The 18,481-nt window shown below is 54.5% G+C and overlaps 45 non-coding genes across 45 annotated transcripts; 9 read left to right on the top strand and 36 right to left on the bottom strand.

Annotated features, from left to right (window-relative positions):
• Positions 1-85: 85 nt before the first annotated feature.
• On the bottom strand, positions 86-156 carry Trnag-gcc. The gene has a single exon. It is a non-coding gene; the product is annotated as a tRNA-Gly (tRNA).
• Positions 157-497: 341 nt separating this feature from the next.
• Trnag-ucc lies at positions 498-569 on the top strand. Its single transcript has one exon. It is a non-coding gene; the product is annotated as a tRNA-Gly (tRNA).
• Positions 570-1,150: 581 nt separating this feature from the next.
• Trnai-aau lies at positions 1,151-1,224 on the bottom strand. Its single transcript has one exon. It is a non-coding gene; the product is annotated as a tRNA-Ile (tRNA).
• Positions 1,225-1,422: 198 nt separating this feature from the next.
• Positions 1,423-1,494, bottom strand: Trnae-uuc. The gene has a single exon. It is a non-coding gene; the product is annotated as a tRNA-Glu (tRNA).
• Positions 1,495-1,775: 281 nt separating this feature from the next.
• Positions 1,776-1,848, bottom strand: Trnam-cau. The gene has a single exon. It is a non-coding gene; the product is annotated as a tRNA-Met (tRNA).
• A 293-nt stretch (positions 1,849-2,141) lies between these two features.
• Trnag-gcc lies at positions 2,142-2,212 on the bottom strand. The gene has a single exon. It is a non-coding gene; the product is annotated as a tRNA-Gly (tRNA).
• Positions 2,213-2,553: 341 nt separating this feature from the next.
• On the top strand, positions 2,554-2,625 carry Trnag-ucc. Its single transcript has one exon. It is a non-coding gene; the product is annotated as a tRNA-Gly (tRNA).
• Positions 2,626-3,206: 581 nt separating this feature from the next.
• Positions 3,207-3,280, bottom strand: Trnai-aau. Its single transcript has one exon. It is a non-coding gene; the product is annotated as a tRNA-Ile (tRNA).
• Positions 3,281-3,478: 198 nt separating this feature from the next.
• Trnae-uuc lies at positions 3,479-3,550 on the bottom strand. Its single transcript has one exon. It is a non-coding gene; the product is annotated as a tRNA-Glu (tRNA).
• Positions 3,551-3,831: 281 nt separating this feature from the next.
• Positions 3,832-3,904, bottom strand: Trnam-cau. Its single transcript has one exon. It is a non-coding gene; the product is annotated as a tRNA-Met (tRNA).
• A 293-nt stretch (positions 3,905-4,197) lies between these two features.
• Positions 4,198-4,268, bottom strand: Trnag-gcc. The gene has a single exon. It is a non-coding gene; the product is annotated as a tRNA-Gly (tRNA).
• A 341-nt stretch (positions 4,269-4,609) lies between these two features.
• Trnag-ucc lies at positions 4,610-4,681 on the top strand. The gene has a single exon. It is a non-coding gene; the product is annotated as a tRNA-Gly (tRNA).
• A 581-nt stretch (positions 4,682-5,262) lies between these two features.
• On the bottom strand, positions 5,263-5,336 carry Trnai-aau. The gene has a single exon. It is a non-coding gene; the product is annotated as a tRNA-Ile (tRNA).
• A 198-nt stretch (positions 5,337-5,534) lies between these two features.
• Positions 5,535-5,606, bottom strand: Trnae-uuc. The gene has a single exon. It is a non-coding gene; the product is annotated as a tRNA-Glu (tRNA).
• Positions 5,607-5,887: 281 nt separating this feature from the next.
• Positions 5,888-5,960, bottom strand: Trnam-cau. Its single transcript has one exon. It is a non-coding gene; the product is annotated as a tRNA-Met (tRNA).
• A 293-nt stretch (positions 5,961-6,253) lies between these two features.
• On the bottom strand, positions 6,254-6,324 carry Trnag-gcc. Its single transcript has one exon. It is a non-coding gene; the product is annotated as a tRNA-Gly (tRNA).
• Positions 6,325-6,665: 341 nt separating this feature from the next.
• On the top strand, positions 6,666-6,737 carry Trnag-ucc. The gene has a single exon. It is a non-coding gene; the product is annotated as a tRNA-Gly (tRNA).
• Positions 6,738-7,318: 581 nt separating this feature from the next.
• Positions 7,319-7,392, bottom strand: Trnai-aau. The gene has a single exon. It is a non-coding gene; the product is annotated as a tRNA-Ile (tRNA).
• A 198-nt stretch (positions 7,393-7,590) lies between these two features.
• On the bottom strand, positions 7,591-7,662 carry Trnae-uuc. The gene has a single exon. It is a non-coding gene; the product is annotated as a tRNA-Glu (tRNA).
• A 281-nt stretch (positions 7,663-7,943) lies between these two features.
• On the bottom strand, positions 7,944-8,016 carry Trnam-cau. The gene has a single exon. It is a non-coding gene; the product is annotated as a tRNA-Met (tRNA).
• Positions 8,017-8,309: 293 nt separating this feature from the next.
• On the bottom strand, positions 8,310-8,380 carry Trnag-gcc. The gene has a single exon. It is a non-coding gene; the product is annotated as a tRNA-Gly (tRNA).
• A 341-nt stretch (positions 8,381-8,721) lies between these two features.
• Positions 8,722-8,793, top strand: Trnag-ucc. The gene has a single exon. It is a non-coding gene; the product is annotated as a tRNA-Gly (tRNA).
• Positions 8,794-9,374: 581 nt separating this feature from the next.
• On the bottom strand, positions 9,375-9,448 carry Trnai-aau. The gene has a single exon. It is a non-coding gene; the product is annotated as a tRNA-Ile (tRNA).
• Positions 9,449-9,646: 198 nt separating this feature from the next.
• Positions 9,647-9,718, bottom strand: Trnae-uuc. Its single transcript has one exon. It is a non-coding gene; the product is annotated as a tRNA-Glu (tRNA).
• A 281-nt stretch (positions 9,719-9,999) lies between these two features.
• Trnam-cau lies at positions 10,000-10,072 on the bottom strand. The gene has a single exon. It is a non-coding gene; the product is annotated as a tRNA-Met (tRNA).
• Positions 10,073-10,365: 293 nt separating this feature from the next.
• Positions 10,366-10,436, bottom strand: Trnag-gcc. The gene has a single exon. It is a non-coding gene; the product is annotated as a tRNA-Gly (tRNA).
• Positions 10,437-10,777: 341 nt separating this feature from the next.
• On the top strand, positions 10,778-10,849 carry Trnag-ucc. Its single transcript has one exon. It is a non-coding gene; the product is annotated as a tRNA-Gly (tRNA).
• Positions 10,850-11,430: 581 nt separating this feature from the next.
• Positions 11,431-11,504, bottom strand: Trnai-aau. The gene has a single exon. It is a non-coding gene; the product is annotated as a tRNA-Ile (tRNA).
• A 198-nt stretch (positions 11,505-11,702) lies between these two features.
• Trnae-uuc lies at positions 11,703-11,774 on the bottom strand. Its single transcript has one exon. It is a non-coding gene; the product is annotated as a tRNA-Glu (tRNA).
• Positions 11,775-12,055: 281 nt separating this feature from the next.
• Trnam-cau lies at positions 12,056-12,128 on the bottom strand. Its single transcript has one exon. It is a non-coding gene; the product is annotated as a tRNA-Met (tRNA).
• A 293-nt stretch (positions 12,129-12,421) lies between these two features.
• Trnag-gcc lies at positions 12,422-12,492 on the bottom strand. The gene has a single exon. It is a non-coding gene; the product is annotated as a tRNA-Gly (tRNA).
• A 341-nt stretch (positions 12,493-12,833) lies between these two features.
• On the top strand, positions 12,834-12,905 carry Trnag-ucc. The gene has a single exon. It is a non-coding gene; the product is annotated as a tRNA-Gly (tRNA).
• A 581-nt stretch (positions 12,906-13,486) lies between these two features.
• Positions 13,487-13,560, bottom strand: Trnai-aau. Its single transcript has one exon. It is a non-coding gene; the product is annotated as a tRNA-Ile (tRNA).
• Positions 13,561-13,758: 198 nt separating this feature from the next.
• On the bottom strand, positions 13,759-13,830 carry Trnae-uuc. Its single transcript has one exon. It is a non-coding gene; the product is annotated as a tRNA-Glu (tRNA).
• A 281-nt stretch (positions 13,831-14,111) lies between these two features.
• On the bottom strand, positions 14,112-14,184 carry Trnam-cau. The gene has a single exon. It is a non-coding gene; the product is annotated as a tRNA-Met (tRNA).
• Positions 14,185-14,477: 293 nt separating this feature from the next.
• On the bottom strand, positions 14,478-14,548 carry Trnag-gcc. The gene has a single exon. It is a non-coding gene; the product is annotated as a tRNA-Gly (tRNA).
• A 341-nt stretch (positions 14,549-14,889) lies between these two features.
• On the top strand, positions 14,890-14,961 carry Trnag-ucc. The gene has a single exon. It is a non-coding gene; the product is annotated as a tRNA-Gly (tRNA).
• A 581-nt stretch (positions 14,962-15,542) lies between these two features.
• Positions 15,543-15,616, bottom strand: Trnai-aau. The gene has a single exon. It is a non-coding gene; the product is annotated as a tRNA-Ile (tRNA).
• A 198-nt stretch (positions 15,617-15,814) lies between these two features.
• Trnae-uuc lies at positions 15,815-15,886 on the bottom strand. The gene has a single exon. It is a non-coding gene; the product is annotated as a tRNA-Glu (tRNA).
• A 281-nt stretch (positions 15,887-16,167) lies between these two features.
• On the bottom strand, positions 16,168-16,240 carry Trnam-cau. The gene has a single exon. It is a non-coding gene; the product is annotated as a tRNA-Met (tRNA).
• A 293-nt stretch (positions 16,241-16,533) lies between these two features.
• On the bottom strand, positions 16,534-16,604 carry Trnag-gcc. Its single transcript has one exon. It is a non-coding gene; the product is annotated as a tRNA-Gly (tRNA).
• A 341-nt stretch (positions 16,605-16,945) lies between these two features.
• Positions 16,946-17,017, top strand: Trnag-ucc. Its single transcript has one exon. It is a non-coding gene; the product is annotated as a tRNA-Gly (tRNA).
• Positions 17,018-17,598: 581 nt separating this feature from the next.
• On the bottom strand, positions 17,599-17,672 carry Trnai-aau. The gene has a single exon. It is a non-coding gene; the product is annotated as a tRNA-Ile (tRNA).
• Positions 17,673-17,870: 198 nt separating this feature from the next.
• Positions 17,871-17,942, bottom strand: Trnae-uuc. The gene has a single exon. It is a non-coding gene; the product is annotated as a tRNA-Glu (tRNA).
• Positions 17,943-18,223: 281 nt separating this feature from the next.
• Positions 18,224-18,296, bottom strand: Trnam-cau. The gene has a single exon. It is a non-coding gene; the product is annotated as a tRNA-Met (tRNA).
• Between the last annotated feature and the right edge of the window lie 185 nt (positions 18,297-18,481).

Raw genomic sequence — 18,481 nt, 5'->3', positions numbered from 1 at the left:
CGGAATCCCGCGGTTCATTCTCATGGCTCACGCAGTTCGAGTGCGAAAGACACGCAGCACCCCTACCGGAGAAAAAACAAAATGATGCATCGGCCGGGAATCGAACCCGGGCCGCCCGCGTGGCAGGCGAGCATTCTACCACTGAACCACCGATGCTCGGGCCAGCGGTACCTTCACGCTGCTTCCCGAGCAGATGTCTCAAGGGAAAGTGGGACTGCCGTCAAGCGCCGTAGCATTCTGTGGAGAAGATGCTGCAGACGCTGAATCCTGCACTGCACTGCTTAAAGATGCCGCCAGAACGCGGTCCTCTGCGTACTCTTGCGTCGCCGGCGCCGACTCTTGCCAAAGGATGCGAAATGTGCGCGGATACGCTGTCCGAATGCGTCTGGATGTGCTCCCCTAGCCTGCCTCGAAATGCGCCTGCCGGGTACGATCACCTTCGGCCGCTGCCGACAGGCGGGAAGCCGACTCAGCGCGGTGGCGGGGCGCTCGCTTGTGCGGTGGTGGTGTAATGGTCAGCATAGTTGCCTTCCAAGCAGTTGATCCGGGTTCGATTCCCGGCCACCGCAGCAGGCTTTTAATTTCGCGTATGAGTACTTTTGCCACGCGCTCTTAAACTATTGTTTTTTCGCCCTCTTACTCGCTGCATACCAGCCCTTAGTGTGTCTCGACTTGTCTCGACTTTGCTCAGCTGACGCGAGAGCTGACGCTCTCAAATCGGCCTATATCAAAACGACAAGCACGAGAAACGACTGAGAGAGGTAAGGAGAGGCGAGGCGATGGACACACAGCACGCCCCCTTCATTTCACGGTGGCGTCTCCCTGGCCGAATCGGGCTGTAGCTCCGAAAACAAAGGAGAAACAAAAATAGGAAGTAAAACTGCCAATAGTGCCCTGTGTTCCCATGCGCTCACCCGCCCAAGTACTGACAAGGGCCAAAGTTGTTACGCATCGGCAATCGGACATTTTCTTTCATTTTCTCTAACCAGTGTATTCAAGATATTATGGCCATTGCCGAGTGAATGCTGTAGTGCTTCCCGACGAGTCGGGTTCGGATCCTCTGTCAACTTCCACGCAGGGTGATGATCATTTGGTCATCACACTCGCCAGCTGAAATCGGCGCTGCCTTTTCGCAGTAGTAAAAGAGAAGTGGCCCGTGGGGGGATCGAACCCACGACCTTCGCGTTATTAGCACGACGCTCTAACCAACTGAGCTAACGGGCCTCGGCAGATGCAGCTGCTCAGCCCTACGCTGGAATCAGATGGCATGAAGCCATACACCATTCCTATGGTCGTCGTGTGTCTGCTTCCCTAGTCTATATTCTGCTGACGGTCACGAAACAGTAGCTATATTGCGAGCAGGACGGGAAACGGCCGCTCGGACAGCTCAAACTTGTCACGATTAGTGTGGAAAAAATTCCGTTCCGGTACCGGGAATCGAACCCGGGCCTCCTGGGTGAAAGGCAGGTATCCTAGCCACTAGACCACACCGGATGCGGCCGTTTCATTCGACCGTTCGTACGGTCGCTTGTCGCATTGTCGCTCTCTTTGCGAGCATCTTTGCACATACTGACTGGCAAGGCGCGCACCTCAAACGTCGCAGAGCAATGCTTTTGGCTTCATGCTCTGCTGGGAGAAGAGGAATAGGGAAGCTGTATGTAGCAATAACAGGAAGTAAACATTTTCCCGCTGAAGCGTTGAAACGTTGTGGATAACAAACAAGAAATAAGTTGGCGCCCTAGCAACAGCACCACCTTCAGTCACAGAAAATTAGATGCCCCGGGTGAGGATCGAACTCACGACCTTAAGATTATGAGACTTACGCGCTGCCTACTGCGCTACCGAGGCAGGCGATCGTTAGACCTTCTGGAATCTTGGTAAGTACCGAATACAAGTGGTAGAGAGTCTGCACTCCCTGGCTCATTTTTTCTGTTGCTACACGTGCATTCACGGCGCGGCAGGCAACTTGCGATGCTAGGCCGACGCCAGTATGTACAATAGCACGCAGGAGTCCAAACGAGCAGTCGTCCGCGCTGCATGATTGGTTCTTTCCACACGGAATCCCGCGGTTCATTCTCATGGCTCACGCAGTTCGAGTGCGAAAGACACGCAGCACCCCTACCGGAGAAAAAACAAAATGATGCATCGGCCGGGAATCGAACCCGGGCCGCCCGCGTGGCAGGCGAGCATTCTACCACTGAACCACCGATGCTCGGGCCAGCGGTACCTTCACGCTGCTTCCCGAGCAGATGTCTCAAGGGAAAGTGGGACTGCCGTCAAGCGCCGTAGCATTCTGTGGAGAAGATGCTGCAGACGCTGAATCCTGCACTGCACTGCTTAAAGATGCCGCCAGAACGCGGTCCTCTGCGTACTCTTGCGTCGCCGGCGCCGACTCTTGCCAAAGGATGCGAAATGTGCGCGGATACGCTGTCCGAATGCGTCTGGATGTGCTCCCCTAGCCTGCCTCGAAATGCGCCTGCCGGGTACGATCACCTTCGGCCGCTGCCGACAGGCGGGAAGCCGACTCAGCGCGGTGGCGGGGCGCTCGCTTGTGCGGTGGTGGTGTAATGGTCAGCATAGTTGCCTTCCAAGCAGTTGATCCGGGTTCGATTCCCGGCCACCGCAGCAGGCTTTTAATTTCGCGTATGAGTACTTTTGCCACGCGCTCTTAAACTATTGTTTTTTCGCCCTCTTACTCGCTGCATACCAGCCCTTAGTGTGTCTCGACTTGTCTCGACTTTGCTCAGCTGACGCGAGAGCTGACGCTCTCAAATCGGCCTATATCAAAACGACAAGCACGAGAAACGACTGAGAGAGGTAAGGAGAGGCGAGGCGATGGACACACAGCACGCCCCCTTCATTTCACGGTGGCGTCTCCCTGGCCGAATCGGGCTGTAGCTCCGAAAACAAAGGAGAAACAAAAATAGGAAGTAAAACTGCCAATAGTGCCCTGTGTTCCCATGCGCTCACCCGCCCAAGTACTGACAAGGGCCAAAGTTGTTACGCATCGGCAATCGGACATTTTCTTTCATTTTCTCTAACCAGTGTATTCAAGATATTATGGCCATTGCCGAGTGAATGCTGTAGTGCTTCCCGACGAGTCGGGTTCGGATCCTCTGTCAACTTCCACGCAGGGTGATGATCATTTGGTCATCACACTCGCCAGCTGAAATCGGCGCTGCCTTTTCGCAGTAGTAAAAGAGAAGTGGCCCGTGGGGGGATCGAACCCACGACCTTCGCGTTATTAGCACGACGCTCTAACCAACTGAGCTAACGGGCCTCGGCAGATGCAGCTGCTCAGCCCTACGCTGGAATCAGATGGCATGAAGCCATACACCATTCCTATGGTCGTCGTGTGTCTGCTTCCCTAGTCTATATTCTGCTGACGGTCACGAAACAGTAGCTATATTGCGAGCAGGACGGGAAACGGCCGCTCGGACAGCTCAAACTTGTCACGATTAGTGTGGAAAAAATTCCGTTCCGGTACCGGGAATCGAACCCGGGCCTCCTGGGTGAAAGGCAGGTATCCTAGCCACTAGACCACACCGTATGCGGCCGTTTCATTCGACCGTTCGTACGGTCGCTTGTCGCATTGTCGCTCTCTTTGCGAGCATCTTTGCACATACTGACTGGCAAGGCGCGCACCTCAAACGTCGCAGAGCAATGCTTTTGGCTTCATGCTCTGCTGGGAGAAGAGGAATAGGGAAGCTGTATGTAGCAATAACAGGAAGTAAACATTTTCCCGCTGAAGCGTTGAAACGTTGTGGATAACAAACAAGAAATAAGTTGGCGCCCTAGCAACAGCACCACCTTCAGTCACAGAAAATTAGATGCCCCGGGTGAGGACCGAACTCACGACCTTAAGATTATGAGACTTACGCGCTGCCTACTGCGCTACCGAGGCAGGCGATCGTTAGACCTTCTGGAATCTTGGTAAGTACCGAATACAAGTGGTAGAGAGTCTGCACTCCCTGGCTCATTTTTTCTGTTGCTACACGTGCATTCACGGCGCGGCAGGCAACTTGCGATGCTAGGCCGACGCCAGTATGTACAATAGCACGCAGGAGTCCAAACGAGCAGTCGTCCGCGCTGCATGATTGGTTCTTTCCACACGGAATCCCGCGGTTCATTCTCATGGCTCACGCAGTTCGAGTGCGAAAGACACGCAGCACCCCTACCGGAGAAAAAACAAAATGATGCATCGGCCGGGAATCGAACCCGGGCCGCCCGCGTGGCAGGCGAGCATTCTACCACTGAACCACCGATGCTCGGGCCAGCGGTACCTTCACGCTGCTTCCCGAGCAGATGTCTCAAGGGAAAGTGGGACTGCCGTCAAGCGCCGTAGCATTCTGTGGAGAAGATGCTGCAGACGCTGAATCCTGCACTGCACTGCTTAAAGATGCCGCCAGAACGCGGTCCTCTGCGTACTCTTGCGTCGCCGGCGCCGACTCTTGCCAAAGGATGCGAAATGTGCGCGGATACGCTGTCCGAATGCGTCTGGATGTGCTCCCCTAGCCTGCCTCGAAATGCGCCTGCCGGGTACGATCACCTTCGGCCGCTGCCGACAGGCGGGAAGCCGACTCAGCGCGGTGGCGGGGCGCTCGCTTGTGCGGTGGTGGTGTAATGGTCAGCATAGTTGCCTTCCAAGCAGTTGATCCGGGTTCGATTCCCGGCCACCGCAGCAGGCTTTTAATTTCGCGTATGAGTACTTTTGCCACGCGCTCTTAAACTATTGTTTTTTCGCCCTCTTACTCGCTGCATACCAGCCCTTAGTGTGTCTCGACTTGTCTCGACTTTGCTCAGCTGACGCGAGAGCTGACGCTCTCAAATCGGCCTATATCAAAACGACAAGCACGAGAAACGACTGAGAGAGGTAAGGAGAGGCGAGGCGATGGACACACAGCACGCCCCCTTCATTTCACGGTGGCGTCTCCCTGGCCGAATCGGGCTGTAGCTCCGAAAACAAAGGAGAAACAAAAATAGGAAGTAAAACTGCCAATAGTGCCCTGTGTTCCCATGCGCTCACCCGCCCAAGTACTGACAAGGGCCAAAGTTGTTACGCATCGGCAATCGGACATTTTCTTTCATTTTCTCTAACCAGTGTATTCAAGATATTATGGCCATTGCCGAGTGAATGCTGTAGTGCTTCCCGACGAGTCGGGTTCGGATCCTCTGTCAACTTCCACGCAGGGTGATGATCATTTGGTCATCACACTCGCCAGCTGAAATCGGCGCTGCCTTTTCGCAGTAGTAAAAGAGAAGTGGCCCGTGGGGGGATCGAACCCACGACCTTCGCGTTATTAGCACGACGCTCTAACCAACTGAGCTAACGGGCCTCGGCAGATGCAGCTGCTCAGCCCTACGCTGGAATCAGATGGCATGAAGCCATACACCATTCCTATGGTCGTCGTGTGTCTGCTTCCCTAGTCTATATTCTGCTGACGGTCACGAAACAGTAGCTATATTGCGAGCAGGACGGGAAACGGCCGCTCGGACAGCTCAAACTTGTCACGATTAGTGTGGAAAAAATTCCGTTCCGGTACCGGGAATCGAACCCGGGCCTCCTGGGTGAAAGGCAGGTATCCTAGCCACTAGACCACACCGGATGCGGCCGTTTCATTCGACCGTTCGTACGGTCGCTTGTCGCATTGTCGCTCTCTTTGCGAGCATCTTTGCACATACTGACTGGCAAGGCGCGCACCTCAAACGTCGCAGAGCAATGCTTTTGGCTTCATGCTCTGCTGGGAGAAGAGGAATAGGGAAGCTGTATGTAGCAATAACAGGAAGTAAACATTTTCCCGCTGAAGCGTTGAAACGTTGTGGATAACAAACAAGAAATAAGTTGGCGCCCTAGCAACAGCACCACCTTCAGTCACAGAAAATTAGATGCCCCGGGTGAGGATCGAACTCACGACCTTAAGATTATGAGACTTACGCGCTGCCTACTGCGCTACCGAGGCAGGCGATCGTTAGACCTTCTGGAATCTTGGTAAGTACCGAATACAAGTGGTAGAGAGTCTGCACTCCCTGGCTCATTTTTTCTGTTGCTACACGTGCATTCACGGCGCGGCAGGCAACTTGCGATGCTAGGCCGACGCCAGTATGTACAATAGCACGCAGGAGTCCAAACGAGCAGTCGTCCGCGCTGCATGATTGGTTCTTTCCACACGGAATCCCGCGGTTCATTCTCATGGCTCACGCAGTTCGAGTGCGAAAGACACGCAGCACCCCTACCGGAGAAAAAACAAAATGATGCATCGGCCGGGAATCGAACCCGGGCCGCCCGCGTGGCAGGCGAGCATTCTACCACTGAACCACCGATGCTCGGGCCAGCGGTACCTTCACGCTGCTTCCCGAGCAGATGTCTCAAGGGAAAGTGGGACTGCCGTCAAGCGCCGTAGCATTCTGTGGAGAAGATGCTGCAGACGCTGAATCCTGCACTGCACTGCTTAAAGATGCCGCCAGAACGCGGTCCTCTGCGTACTCTTGCGTCGCCGGCGCCGACTCTTGCCAAAGGATGCGAAATGTGCGCGGATACGCTGTCCGAATGCGTCTGGATGTGCTCCCCTAGCCTGCCTCGAAATGCGCCTGCCGGGTACGATCACCTTCGGCCGCTGCCGACAGGCGGGAAGCCGACTCAGCGCGGTGGCGGGGCGCTCGCTTGTGCGGTGGTGGTGTAATGGTCAGCATAGTTGCCTTCCAAGCAGTTGATCCGGGTTCGATTCCCGGCCACCGCAGCAGGCTTTTAATTTCGCGTATGAGTACTTTTGCCACGCGCTCTTAAACTATTGTTTTTTCGCCCTCTTACTCGCTGCATACCAGCCCTTAGTGTGTCTCGACTTGTCTCGCCTTTGCTCAGCTGACGCGAGAGCTGACGCTCTCAAATCGGCCTATATCAAAACGACAAGCACGAGAAACGACTGAGAGAGGTAAGGAGAGGCGAGGCGATGGACACACAGCACGCCCCCTTCATTTCACGGTGGCGTCTCCCTGGCCGAATCGGGCTGTAGCTCCGAAAACAAAGGAGAAACAAAAATAGGAAGTAAAACTGCCAATAGTGCCCTGTGTTCCCATGCGCTCACCCGCCCAAGTACTGACAAGGGCCAAAGTTGTTACGCATCGGCAATCGGACATTTTCTTTCATTTTCTCTAACCAGTGTATTCAAGATATTATGGCCATTGCCGAGTGAATGCTGTAGTGCTTCCCGACGAGTCGGGTTCGGATCCTCTGTCAACTTCCACGCAGGGTGATGATCATTTGGTCATCACACTCGCCAGCTGAAATCGGCGCTGCCTTTTCGCAGTAGTAAAAGAGAAGTGGCCCGTGGGGGGATCGAACCCACGACCTTCGCGTTATTAGCACGACGCTCTAACCAACTGAGCTAACGGGCCTCGGCAGATGCAGCTGCTCAGCCCTACGCTGGAATCAGATGGCATGAAGCCATACACCATTCCTATGGTCGTCGTGTGTCTGCTTCCCTAGTCTATATTCTGCTGACGGTCACGAAACAGTAGCTATATTGCGAGCAGGACGGGAAACGGCCGCTCGGACAGCTCAAACTTGTCACGATTAGTGTGGAAAAAATTCCGTTCCGGTACCGGGAATCGAACCCGGGCCTCCTGGGTGAAAGGCAGGTATCCTAGCCACTAGACCACACCGGATGCGGCCGTTTCATTCGACCGTTCGTACGGTCGCTTGTCGCATTGTCGCTCTCTTTGCGAGCATCTTTGCACATACTGACTGGCAAGGCGCGCACCTCAAACGTCGCAGAGCAATGCTTTTGGCTTCATGCTCTGCTGGGAGAAGAGGAATAGGGAAGCTGTATGTAGCAATAACAGGAAGTAAACATTTTCCCGCTGAAGCGTTGAAACGTTGTGGATAACAAACAAGAAATAAGTTGGCGCCCTAGCAACAGCACCACCTTCAGTCACAGAAAATTAGATGCCCCGGGTGAGGACCGAACTCACGACCTTAAGATTATGAGACTTACGCGCTGCCTACTGCGCTACCGAGGCAGGCGATCGTTAGACCTTCTGGAATCTTGGTAAGTACCGAATACAAGTGGTAGAGAGTCTGCACTCCCTGGCTCATTTTTTCTGTTGCTACACGTGCATTCACGGCGCGGCAGGCAACTTGCGATGCTAGGCCGACGCCAGTATGTACAATAGCACGCAGGAGTCCAAACGAGCAGTCGTCCGCGCTGCATGATTGGTTCTTTCCACACGGAATCCCGCGGTTCATTCTCATGGCTCACGCAGTTCGAGTGCGAAAGACACGCAGCACCCCTACCGGAGAAAAAACAAAATGATGCATCGGCCGGGAATCGAACCCGGGCCGCCCGCGTGGCAGGCGAGCATTCTACCACTGAACCACCGATGCTCGGGCCAGCGGTACCTTCACGCTGCTTCCCGAGCAGATGTCTCAAGGGAAAGTGGGACTGCCGTCAAGCGCCGTAGCATTCTGTGGAGAAGATGCTGCAGACGCTGAATCCTGCACTGCACTGCTTAAAGATGCCGCCAGAACGCGGTCCTCTGCGTACTCTTGCGTCGCCGGCGCCGACTCTTGCCAAAGGATGCGAAATGTGCGCGGATACGCTGTCCGAATGCGTCTGGATGTGCTCCCCTAGCCTGCCTCGAAATGCGCCTGCCGGGTACGATCACCTTCGGCCGCTGCCGACAGGCGGGAAGCCGACTCAGCGCGGTGGCGGGGCGCTCGCTTGTGCGGTGGTGGTGTAATGGTCAGCATAGTTGCCTTCCAAGCAGTTGATCCGGGTTCGATTCCCGGCCACCGCAGCAGGCTTTTAATTTCGCGTATGAGTACTTTTGCCACGCGCTCTTAAACTATTGTTTTTTCGCCCTCTTACTCGCTGCATACCAGCCCTTAGTGTGTCTCGACTTGTCTCGCCTTTGCTCAGCTGACGCGAGAGCTGACGCTCTCAAATCGGCCTATATCAAAACGACAAGCACGAGAAACGACTGAGAGAGGTAAGGAGAGGCGAGGCGATGGACACACAGCACGCCCCCTTCATTTCACGGTGGCGTCTCCCTGGCCGAATCGGGCTGTAGCTCCGAAAACAAAGGAGAAACAAAAATAGGAAGTAAAACTGCCAATAGTGCCCTGTGTTCCCATGCGCTCACCCGCCCAAGTACTGACAAGGGCCAAAGTTGTTACGCATCGGCAATCGGACATTTTCTTTCATTTTCTCTAACCAGTGTATTCAAGATATTATGGCCATTGCCGAGTGAATGCTGTAGTGCTTCCCGACGAGTCGGGTTCGGATCCTCTGTCAACTTCCACGCAGGGTGATGATCATTTGGTCATCACACTCGCCAGCTGAAATCGGCGCTGCCTTTTCGCAGTAGTAAAAGAGAAGTGGCCCGTGGGGGGATCGAACCCACGACCTTCGCGTTATTAGCACGACGCTCTAACCAACTGAGCTAACGGGCCTCGGCAGATGCAGCTGCTCAGCCCTACGCTGGAATCAGATGGCATGAAGCCATACACCATTCCTATGGTCGTCGTGTGTCTGCTTCCCTAGTCTATATTCTGCTGACGGTCACGAAACAGTAGCTATATTGCGAGCAGGACGGGAAACGGCCGCTCGGACAGCTCAAACTTGTCACGATTAGTGTGGAAAAAATTCCGTTCCGGTACCGGGAATCGAACCCGGGCCTCCTGGGTGAAAGGCAGGTATCCTAGCCACTAGACCACACCGGATGCGGCCGTTTCATTCGACCGTTCGTACGGTCGCTTGTCGCATTGTCGCTCTCTTTGCGAGCATCTTTGCACATACTGACTGGCAAGGCGCGCACCTCAAACGTCGCAGAGCAATGCTTTTGGCTTCATGCTCTGCTGGGAGAAGAGGAATAGGGAAGCTGTATGTAGCAATAACAGGAAGTAAACATTTTCCCGCTGAAGCGTTGAAACGTTGTGGATAACAAACAAGAAATAAGTTGGCGCCCTAGCAACAGCACCACCTTCAGTCACAGAAAATTAGATGCCCCGGGTGAGGATCGAACTCACGACCTTAAGATTATGAGACTTACGCGCTGCCTACTGCGCTACCGAGGCAGGCGATCGTTAGACCTTCTGGAATCTTGGTAAGTACCGAATACAAGTGGTAGAGAGTCTGCACTCCCTGGCTCATTTTTTCTGTTGCTACACGTGCATTCACGGCGCGGCAGGCAACTTGCGATGCTAGGCCGACGCCAGTATGTACAATAGCACGCAGGAGTCCAAACGAGCAGTCGTCCGCGCTGCATGATTGGTTCTTTCCACACGGAATCCCGCGGTTCATTCTCATGGCTCACGCAGTTCGAGTGCGAAAGACACGCAGCACCCCTACCGGAGAAAAAACAAAATGATGCATCGGCCGGGAATCGAACCCGGGCCGCCCGCGTGGCAGGCGAGCATTCTACCACTGAACCACCGATGCTCGGGCCAGCGGTACCTTCACGCTGCTTCCCGAGCAGATGTCTCAAGGGAAAGTGGGACTGCCGTCAAGCGCCGTAGCATTCTGTGGAGAAGATGCTGCAGACGCTGAATCCTGCACTGCACTGCTTAAAGATGCCGCCAGAACGCGGTCCTCTGCGTACTCTTGCGTCGCCGGCGCCGACTCTTGCCAAAGGATGCGAAATGTGCGCGGATACGCTGTCCGAATGCGTCTGGATGTGCTCCCCTAGCCTGCCTCGAAATGCGCCTGCCGGGTACGATCACCTTCGGCCGCTGCCGACAGGCGGGAAGCCGACTCAGCGCGGTGGCGGGGCGCTCGCTTGTGCGGTGGTGGTGTAATGGTCAGCATAGTTGCCTTCCAAGCAGTTGATCCGGGTTCGATTCCCGGCCACCGCAGCAGGCTTTTAATTTCGCGTATGAGTACTTTTGCCACGCGCTCTTAAACTATTGTTTTTTCGCCCTCTTACTCGCTGCATACCAGCCCTTAGTGTGTCTCGACTTGTCTCGACTTTGCTCAGCTGACGCGAGAGCTGACGCTCTCAAATCGGCCTATATCAAAACGACAAGCACGAGAAACGACTGAGAGAGGTAAGGAGAGGCGAGGCGATGGACACACAGCACGCCCCCTTCATTTCACGGTGGCGTCTCCCTGGCCGAATCGGGCTGTAGCTCCGAAAACAAAGGAGAAACAAAAATAGGAAGTAAAACTGCCAATAGTGCCCTGTGTTCCCATGCGCTCACCCGCCCAAGTACTGACAAGGGCCAAAGTTGTTACGCATCGGCAATCGGACATTTTCTTTCATTTTCTCTAACCAGTGTATTCAAGATATTATGGCCATTGCCGAGTGAATGCTGTAGTGCTTCCCGACGAGTCGGGTTCGGATCCTCTGTCAACTTCCACGCAGGGTGATGATCATTTGGTCATCACACTCGCCAGCTGAAATCGGCGCTGCCTTTTCGCAGTAGTAAAAGAGAAGTGGCCCGTGGGGGGATCGAACCCACGACCTTCGCGTTATTAGCACGACGCTCTAACCAACTGAGCTAACGGGCCTCGGCAGATGCAGCTGCTCAGCCCTACGCTGGAATCAGATGGCATGAAGCCATACACCATTCCTATGGTCGTCGTGTGTCTGCTTCCCTAGTCTATATTCTGCTGACGGTCACGAAACAGTAGCTATATTGCGAGCAGGACGGGAAACGGCCGCTCGGACAGCTCAAACTTGTCACGATTAGTGTGGAAAAAATTCCGTTCCGGTACCGGGAATCGAACCCGGGCCTCCTGGGTGAAAGGCAGGTATCCTAGCCACTAGACCACACCGGATGCGGCCGTTTCATTCGACCGTTCGTACGGTCGCTTGTCGCATTGTCGCTCTCTTTGCGAGCATCTTTGCACATACTGACTGGCAAGGCGCGCACCTCAAACGTCGCAGAGCAATGCTTTTGGCTTCATGCTCTGCTGGGAGAAGAGGAATAGGGAAGCTGTATGTAGCAATAACAGGAAGTAAACATTTTCCCGCTGAAGCGTTGAAACGTTGTGGATAACAAACAAGAAATAAGTTGGCGCCCTAGCAACAGCACCACCTTCAGTCACAGAAAATTAGATGCCCCGGGTGAGGACCGAACTCACGACCTTAAGATTATGAGACTTACGCGCTGCCTACTGCGCTACCGAGGCAGGCGATCGTTAGACCTTCTGGAATCTTGGTAAGTACCGAATACAAGTGGTAGAGAGTCTGCACTCCCTGGCTCATTTTTTCTGTTGCTACACGTGCATTCACGGCGCGGCAGGCAACTTGCGATGCTAGGCCGACGCCAGTATGTACAATAGCACGCAGGAGTCCAAACGAGCAGTCGTCCGCGCTGCATGATTGGTTCTTTCCACACGGAATCCCGCGGTTCATTCTCATGGCTCACGCAGTTCGAGTGCGAAAGACACGCAGCACCCCTACCGGAGAAAAAACAAAATGATGCATCGGCCGGGAATCGAACCCGGGCCGCCCGCGTGGCAGGCGAGCATTCTACCACTGAACCACCGATGCTCGGGCCAGCGGTACCTTCACGCTGCTTCCCGAGCAGATGTCTCAAGGGAAAGTGGGACTGCCGTCAAGCGCCGTAGCATTCTGTGGAGAAGATGCTGCAGACGCTGAATCCTGCACTGCACTGCTTAAAGATGCCGCCAGAACGCGGTCCTCTGCGTACTCTTGCGTCGCCGGCGCCGACTCTTGCCAAAGGATGCGAAATGTGCGCGGATACGCTGTCCGAATGCGTCTGGATGTGCTCCCCTAGCCTGCCTCGAAATGCGCCTGCCGGGTACGATCACCTTCGGCCGCTGCCGACAGGCGGGAAGCCGACTCAGCGCGGTGGCGGGGCGCTCGCTTGTGCGGTGGTGGTGTAATGGTCAGCATAGTTGCCTTCCAAGCAGTTGATCCGGGTTCGATTCCCGGCCACCGCAGCAGGCTTTTAATTTCGCGTATGAGTACTTTTGCCACGCGCTCTTAAACTATTGTTTTTTCGCCCTCTTACTCGCTGCATACCAGCCCTTAGTGTGTCTCGACTTGTCTCGACTTTGCTCAGCTGACGCGAGAGCTGACGCTCTCAAATCGGCCTATATCAAAACGACAAGCACGAGAAACGACTGAGAGAGGTAAGGAGAGGCGAGGCGATGGACACACAGCACGCCCCCTTCATTTCACGGTGGCGTCTCCCTGGCCGAATCGGGCTGTAGCTCCGAAAACAAAGGAGAAACAAAAATAGGAAGTAAAACTGCCAATAGTGCCCTGTGTTCCCATGCGCTCACCCGCCCAAGTACTGACAAGGGCCAAAGTTGTTACGCATCGGCAATCGGACATTTTCTTTCATTTTCTCTAACCAGTGTATTCAAGATATTATGGCCATTGCCGAGTGAATGCTGTAGTGCTTCCCGACGAGTCGGGTTCGGATCCTCTGTCAACTTCCACGCAGGGTGATGATCATTTGGTCATCACACTCGCCAGCTGAAATCGGCGCTGCCTTTTCGCAGTAGTAAAAGAGAAGTGGCCCGTGGGGGGATCGAACCCACGACCTTCGCGTTATTAGCACGACGCTCTAACCAACTGAGCTAACGGGCCTCGGCAGATGCAGCTGCTCAGCCCTACGCTGGAATCAGATGGCATGAAGCCATACACCATTCCTATGGTCGTCGTGTGTCTGCTTCCCTAGTCTATATTCTGCTGACGGTCACGAAACAGTAGCTATATTGCGAGCAGGACGGGAAACGGCCGCTCGGACAGCTCAAACTTGTCACGATTAGTGTGGAAAAAATTCCGTTCCGGTACCGGGAATCGAACCCGGGCCTCCTGGGTGAAAGGCAGGTATCCTAGCCACTAGACCACACCGGATGCGGCCGTTTCATTCGACCGTTCGTACGGTCGCTTGTCGCATTGTCGCTCTCTTTGCGAGCATCTTTGCACATACTGACTGGCAAGGCGCGCACCTCAAACGTCGCAGAGCAATGCTTTTGGCTTCATGCTCTGCTGGGAGAAGAGGAATAGGGAAGCTGTATGTAGCAATAACAGGAAGTAAACATTTTCCCGCTGAAGCGTTGAAACGTTGTGGATAACAAACAAGAAATAAGTTGGCGCCCTAGCAACAGCACCACCTTCAGTCACAGAAAATTAGATGCCCCGGGTGAGGACCGAACTCACGACCTTAAGATTATGAGACTTACGCGCTGCCTACTGCGCTACCGAGGCAGGCGATCGTTAGACCTTCTGGAATCTTGGTAAGTACCGAATACAAGTGGTAGAGAGTCTGCACTCCCTGGCTCATTTTTTCTGTTGCTACACGTGCATTCACGGCGCGGCAGGCAACTTGCGATGCTAGGCCGACGCCAGTATGTACAATAGCACGCAGGAGTCCAAACGAGCAGTCGTCCGCGCTGCATGATTGGTTCTTTCCACACGGAATCCCGCGGTTCATTCTCATGGCTCACGCAGTTCGAGTGCGAAAGACACGCAGCACCCCTACCGGAGAAAAAACAAAATGATGCATCGGCCGGGAATCGAACCCGGGCCGCCCGCGTGGCAGGCGAGCATTCTACCACTGAACCACCGATGCTCGGGCCAGCGGTACCTTCACGCTGCTTCCCGAGCAGATGTCTCAAGGGAAAGTGGGACTGCCGTCAAGCGCCGTAGCATTCTGTGGAGAAGATGCTGCAGACGCTGAATCCTGCACTGCACTGCTTAAAGATGCCGCCAGAACGCGGTCCTCTGCGTACTCTTGCGTCGCCGGCGCCGACTCTTGCCAAAGGATGCGAAATGTGCGCGGATACGCTGTCCGAATGCGTCTGGATGTGCTCCCCTAGCCTGCCTCGAAATGCGCCTGCCGGGTACGATCACCTTCGGCCGCTGCCGACAGGCGGGAAGCCGACTCAGCGCGGTGGCGGGGCGCTCGCTTGTGCGGTGGTGGTGTAATGGTCAGCATAGTTGCCTTCCAAGCAGTTGATCCGGGTTCGATTCCCGGCCACCGCAGCAGGCTTTTAATTTCGCGTATGAGTACTTTTGCCACGCGCTCTTAAACTATTGTTTTTTCGCCCTCTTACTCGCTGCATACCAGCCCTTAGTGTGTCTCGACTTGTCTCGACTTTGCTCAGCTGACGCGAGAGCTGACGCTCTCAAATCGGCCTATATCAAAACGACAAGCACGAGAAACGACTGAGAGAGGTAAGGAGAGGCGAGGCGATGGACACACAGCACGCCCCCTTCATTTCACGGTGGCGTCTCCCTGGCCGAATCGGGCTGTAGCTCCGAAAACAAAGGAGAAACAAAAATAGGAAGTAAAACTGCCAATAGTGCCCTGTGTTCCCATGCGCTCACCCGCCCAAGTACTGACAAGGGCCAAAGTTGTTACGCATCGGCAATCGGACATTTTCTTTCATTTTCTCTAACCAGTGTATTCAAGATATTATGGCCATTGCCGAGTGAATGCTGTAGTGCTTCCCGACGAGTCGGGTTCGGATCCTCTGTCAACTTCCACGCAGGGTGATGATCATTTGGTCATCACACTCGCCAGCTGAAATCGGCGCTGCCTTTTCGCAGTAGTAAAAGAGAAGTGGCCCGTGGGGGGATCGAACCCACGACCTTCGCGTTATTAGCACGACGCTCTAACCAACTGAGCTAACGGGCCTCGGCAGATGCAGCTGCTCAGCCCTACGCTGGAATCAGATGGCATGAAGCCATACACCATTCCTATGGTCGTCGTGTGTCTGCTTCCCTAGTCTATATTCTGCTGACGGTCACGAAACAGTAGCTATATTGCGAGCAGGACGGGAAACGGCCGCTCGGACAGCTCAAACTTGTCACGATTAGTGTGGAAAAAATTCCGTTCCGGTACCGGGAATCGAACCCGGGCCTCCTGGGTGAAAGGCAGGTATCCTAGCCACTAGACCACACCGGATGCGGCCGTTTCATTCGACCGTTCGTACGGTCGCTTGTCGCATTGTCGCTCTCTTTGCGAGCATCTTTGCACATACTGACTGGCAAGGCGCGCACCTCAAACGTCGCAGAGCAATGCTTTTGGCTTCATGCTCTGCTGGGAGAAGAGGAATAGGGAAGCTGTATGTAGCAATAACAGGAAGTAAACATTTTCCCGCTGAAGCGTTGAAACGTTGTGGATAACAAACAAGAAATAAGTTGGCGCCCTAGCAACAGCACCACCTTCAGTCACAGAAAATTAGATGCCCCGGGTGACGATCGAACTCACGACCTTAAGATTATGAGACTTACGCGCTGCCTACTGCGCTACCGAGGCAGGCGATCGTTAGACCTTCTGGAATCTTGGTAAGTACCGAATACAAGTGGTAGAGAGTCTGCACTCCCTGGCTCATTTTTTCTGTTGCTACACGTGCATTCACGGCGCGGCAGGCAACTTGCGATGCTAGGCCGACGCCAGTATGTACAATAGCACGCAGGAGTCCAAACGAGCAGTCGTCCGCGCTGCATGATTGGTTCTTTCCACACGGAATCCCGCGGTTCATTCTCATGGCTCACGCAGTTCGAGTGCGAAAGACACGCAGCACCCCTACCGGAGAAAAAACAAAATGATGCATCGGCCGGGAATCGAACCCGGGCCGCCCGCGTGGCAGGCGAGCATTCTACCACTGAACCACCGATGCTCGGGCCAGCGGTACCTTCACGCTGCTTCCCGCGCAGATGTCTCAAGGGAAAGTGGGACTGCCGTCAAGCGCCGTAGCATTCTGTGGAGAAGATGCTGCAGACGCTGAATCCTGCACTGCACTGCTTAAAGATGCCGCCAGAACGCGGTCCTCTGCGTACTCTTGCGTCGCCGGCGCCGACTCTTGCCAAAGGATGCGAAATGTGCGCGGATACGCTGTCCGAATGCGTCTGGATGTGCTCCCCTAGCCTGCCTCGAAATGCGCCTGCCGGGTACGATCACCTTCGGCCGCTGCCGACAGGCGGGAAGCCGACTCAGCGCGGTGGCGGGGCGCTCGCTTGTGCGGTGGTGGTGTAATGGTCAGCATAGTTGCCTTCCAAGCAGTTGATCCGGGTTCGATTCCCGGCCACCGCAGCAGGCTTTTAATTTCGCGTATGAGTACTTTTGCCACGCGCTCTTAAACTATTGTTTTTTCGCCCTCTTACTCGCTGCATACCAGCCCTTAGTGTGTCTCGACTTGTCTCGCCTTTGCTCAGCTGACGCGAGAGCTGACGCTCTCAAATCGGCCTATATCAAAACGACAAGCACGAGAAACGACTGAGAGAGGTAAGGAGAGGCGAGGCGATGGACACACAGCACGCCCCCTTCATTTCACGGTGGCGTCTCCCTGGCCGAATCGGGCTGTAGCTCCGAAAACAAAGGAGAAACAAAAATAGGAAGTAAAACTGCCAATAGTGCCCTGTGTTCCCATGCGCTCACCCGCCCAAGTACTGACAAGGGCCAAAGTTGTTACGCATCGGCAATCGGACATTTTCTTTCATTTTCTCTAACCAGTGTATTCAAGATATTATGGCCATTGCCGAGTGAATGCTGTAGTGCTTCCCGACGAGTCGGGTTCGGATCCTCTGTCAACTTCCACGCAGGGTGATGATCATTTGGTCATCACACTCGCCAGCTGAAATCGGCGCTGCCTTTTCGCAGTAGTAAAAGAGAAGTGGCCCGTGGGGGGATCGAACCCACGACCTTCGCGTTATTAGCACGACGCTCTAACCAACTGAGCTAACGGGCCTCGGCAGATGCAGCTGCTCAGCCCTACGCTGGAATCAGATGGCATGAAGCCATACACCATTCCTATGGTCGTCGTGTGTCTGCTTCCCTAGTCTATATTCTGCTGACGGTCACGAAACAGTAGCTATATTGCGAGCAGGACGGGAAACGGCCGCTCGGACAGCTCAAACTTGTCACGATTAGTGTGGAAAAAATTCCGTTCCGGTACCGGGAATCGAACCCGGGCCTCCTGGGTGAAAGGCAGGTATCCTAGCCACTAGACCACACCGGATGCGGCCGTTTCATTCGACCGTTCGTACGGTCGCTTGTCGCATTGTCGCTCTCTTTGCGAGCATCTTTGCACATACTGACTGGCAAGGCGCGCACCTCAAACGTCGCAGAGCAATGCTTTTGGCTTCATGCTCTGCTGGGAGAAGAGGAATAGGGAAGCTGTATGTAGCAATAACAGGAAGTAAACATTTTCCCGCTGAAGCGTTGAAACGTTGTGGATAACAAACAAGAAATAAGTTGGCGCCCTAGCAACAGCACCACCTTCAGTCACAGAAAATTAGATGCCCCGGGTGAGGATCGAACTCACGACCTTAAGATTATGAGACTTACGCGCTGCCTACTGCGCTACCGAGGCAGGCGATCGTTAGACCTTCTGGAATCTTGGTAAGTACCGAATACAAGTGGTAGAGAGTCTGCACTCCCTGGCTCATTTTTTCTGTTGCTACACGTGCATTCACGGCGCGGCAGGCAACTTGCGATGCTAGGCCGACGCCAGTATGTACAATAGCACGCAGGAGTCCAAACGAGCAGTCGTCCGCG

Source organism: Schistocerca americana, unplaced genomic scaffold (genome assembly GCF_021461395.2).
Source record: "Schistocerca americana isolate TAMUIC-IGC-003095 unplaced genomic scaffold, iqSchAmer2.1 HiC_scaffold_325, whole genome shotgun sequence".
Classification (NCBI taxonomy): Eukaryota; Metazoa; Arthropoda; class Insecta; order Orthoptera; family Acrididae; genus Schistocerca; species Schistocerca americana.
Note: the sequence above shows the minus strand (reverse complement) of the source record. Positions and strands in the feature narration are given on the sequence as shown.